Source organism: Oreochromis niloticus, unplaced genomic scaffold, assembly GCF_001858045.2.
Source record: "Oreochromis niloticus isolate F11D_XX unplaced genomic scaffold, O_niloticus_UMD_NMBU tig00002964_pilon, whole genome shotgun sequence".
NCBI lineage: Eukaryota > Metazoa > Chordata > Actinopteri > Cichliformes > Cichlidae > Oreochromis > Oreochromis niloticus.
In genome coordinates, this window is record NW_020327749.1 from 29,924 (window position 1) to 33,548 (window position 3,625).

The window sequence follows — 3,625 nt, forward strand, 5'->3', positions numbered from 1 at the left end:
GGGGAAACAAGTGGAAGTCACTTCCTTTGACTTGACAAAACATGTCAGAAAAGTTAGCAAAAATGCTAATGCTAAGCTAGCCCAATGCTAAGCTAGCACCACAGGAAACAGTAGGGAGTCAAGTGGGAAACACTAGGGGAAACAAGTGCCAAACCCTGACCATAACACTAGGGGAAACAAGTGTCAAACCCTGACCATAACACTAGGGGAAACAAGTGCCAAACCCTAACCATAACACTAGGGGAAACAAGTGGGAAAACCTAAGAAAACATCACCAAACACTAGGGGAAACAAGTGGAAGTCACTTCCTTTGACTTGACAAAACATGTCAGAAAAGTTAGCAAAAATGCTAATGCTAAGCTAGCCCAATGCTAAGCTAGCAACAGCAAAGCATCATGGGAACCAGGAAGTAGGCTCCCTTCCCTAATTTGCATATATTTCCCATCATGCCTCTCAAAAACCTACAACACAACACCGTGATAGTGAAGGGCATGTCCAATGGTGACCTCTGCTGGCAGCCAGCAGCCAGTCATACCCTGACTGACCACCAGGGTTGGCTTTTCCCATGTGGGACAAAGCAAGAAAGGCAGCCCCCTGCACTCACTGCCTTTCTGGTTACACCTACCGTATCTGCCCTCACCCGTCGCTAGGACAGATACGGATCGGATATTCGGGATCCCGGTTCGATTACGCATCCGTCGATAGGTCACATGACCCCCTAACCCCCTTGTCAAATTCTCAGCCCATTCATTTCAATGGGGATACTTCACCGCCACATATCTCCGGAACGGAAGGTCGTAGAGACTTGAAACCAAATTCCGCCTGCCATAATTCGACCCTTCTGAGCGTCCCTGAGGTGGTTGCATCTCTCTACGACCTTCCGTTCCCGAGATACAGACCACCGGAAGTCAAAAAGTGGGCGTATCTCCCGACCGGAAGCTCCTACCGCAAATCTGACACCACCAGCAGAAAGCCAGACCCGTTAGACCGGGGGGTAGAGCACGGTCCCATGTCTCTACCACCTTCCTATCAAAAGTTATGAAGCTTCAAAGTTTACGAGACAGGTGTCTCAACCCCCCGAAAACCCTTATACCTAACCCTAACCCCCCCCCTAACCCTAACCCTAACCCCCTAACCGTAGATATGGAATAATGAAAGCTCACATTCCTAATCCCTAACCCTAACCCTAACCCTAACAAGTAAGAAACTAAGAAAAGTAAGAAACTAAGATAGAATTTTTGAAAAACACAAAGAGAAAACCTAAAAGAGGGAGGAGTCAACTAAAAGTATAAAAGCCAAGAGAGGCAGAACAGAAGACAAACAGAAACACATTGGGCCAGCCTGAAGAAGGCGAAACTACGCCGAAACGTCGCGACGGCCCAATGAGGTGCACTAAAACCCTAGAAATGGGTAATTTTTTGAACCAGGGCAGGGACACCACCACCCAGCCCCATCGATGGCCCGTGCACGCTAGGCTTCCCAGCTTGCTGGTGGCCTGTTTTTTCCTCACACCTAACCAGCCAGTGCCCGTGGGGTTGGAGGTGCCCCTGCCCACCAACAAACCCTAACCCTAACCAGGGAGGTCCCTAATAAAAAATAATAAAAAACAAAGAACATAGAAAGACAAGAAGGTCAGAAAAGACAAAGACAGACAAAAAGTGAGACAAACAAAGAACAGAAAACTAAACAAAGGACGGGATGTCAAAAAACCAAGCAGGGGGTGCCATAAAAACAAATAGAGAACTTAAAGACAAGACAAAGAGAAATAGAAAAATAACTGAGAGCCACAAAACAGGACGGGATGTCAAAACCAAGTAGGGGGTGCCATGAAACAAAGAGAAATGTCAAGAAAGAAAGACAAATAAGATAAAGAGAAAAACAAGAGAAATAGAGAAAGGAACAAAGAAAAACAGGTAAGAAGAAACTAAGAAAAGTAAGAAACTAAGAAAGGTAAGAAAAACAAGTAAGAAACTAAGAAAAGTAAGAAACTAAGATAGAATTTTTGAAAAACACAAAGAGAAAACCTAAAAGAGGAGGAGTCAACTAAAAGTATAAAAGCCAAGAGAGGCAGAACAGAAGACAAACAGAAACACATTGGGCCAGCCTGAAGAAGGCGAAACTACGCCGAAACGTCGCGACGGCCCAATGAGGTGCACTAAAACCCTAGAAATGGGTAATTTTTTGAACCAGGGCAGGGACACCACCACCCAGCCCCATCGATGGCCCGTGCACGCTAGGCTTCCCAGCTTGCTGGTGGCCTGTTTTTTCCTCACACCTAACCAGCCAGTGCCCGTGGGGTTGGAGGTGCCCCTGCCCACCAACAAACCCTAACCCTAACCAGGGAGGTCCCTAATAAAAAATAATAAAAAACAAAGAACATAGAAAGACAAGAAGGTCAGAAAAGACAAAGACAGACAAAAAGTGAGACAAACAAAGAACAGAAAACTAAACAAAGGACGGGATGTCAAAAAACCAAGCAGGGGGTGCCATAAAAACAAATAGAGAACTTAAAGACAAGACAAAGAGAAATAGAAAAATAACTGAGAGCCACAAAACAGGACGGGATGTCAAAACCAAGTAGGGGTGCCATGAAACAAAGAGAAATGTCAAGAAAGAAAGACAAATAAGATAAAGAGAAAAACAAGAGAAATAGAGAAAGGAACAAAGAAAAACAGGTAAGAAGAAACTAAGAAAAGTAAGAAACTAAGAAAGGTAAGAAAAACAAGTAAGAAACTAAGAAAAGTAAGAAACTAAGATAGAATTTTTGAAAAACACAAAGAGAAAACCTAAAAGAGGGAGGAGTCAACTAAAAGTATAAAAGCCAAGAGAGGCAGAACAGAAGACAAACAGAAACACATTGGGCCAGCCTGAAGAAGGCGAAACTACGCCGAAACGTCGCGACGGCCCAATGAGGTGCACTAAAACCCTAGAAATGGGTAATTTTTTGAACCAGGGCAGGGACACCACCACCCAGCCCCATCGATGGCCCGTGCACGCTAGGCTTCCCAGCTTGCTGGTGGCCTGTTTTTTCCTCACACCTAACCAGCCAGTGCCCGTGGGGTTGGAGGTGCCCCTGCCCACCAACAAACCCTAACCCTAACCAGGGAGGTCCCTAATAAAAAATAATAAAAAACAAAGAACATAGAAAGACAAGAAGGTCAGAAAAGACAAAGACAGACAAAAAGTGAGACAAACAAAGAACAGAAAACTAAACAAAGGACGGGATGTCAAAAAACCAAGCAGGGGGTGCCATAAAAACAAATAGAGAACTTAAAGACAAGACAAAGAGAAATAGAAAAATAACTGAGAGCCACAAAACAGGACGGGATGTCAAAACCAAGTAGGGGGTGCCATGAAACAAAGAGAAATGTAAAGAAAGAAAGACAAATAAGACAAAGAGAAAAACAAGAGAAATAGAGAAAGGAACAAAGAAAAACAAGCAAGAAGAAACTAAGAAAAGTAAGAAACTAAGAAAGGTACGAAAAACAAGTAAGAAACTAAGAAAAGTAGGGTTAGGGTTATACACTTCACATAAGCTTCAGAGGCGGGTTCCTCCTGTGTGTCTGCCCTCCTCGTGTGCCTCCTGGGATAATAACCTAACCTGTTTGTCTTCTGTTGATCAGAT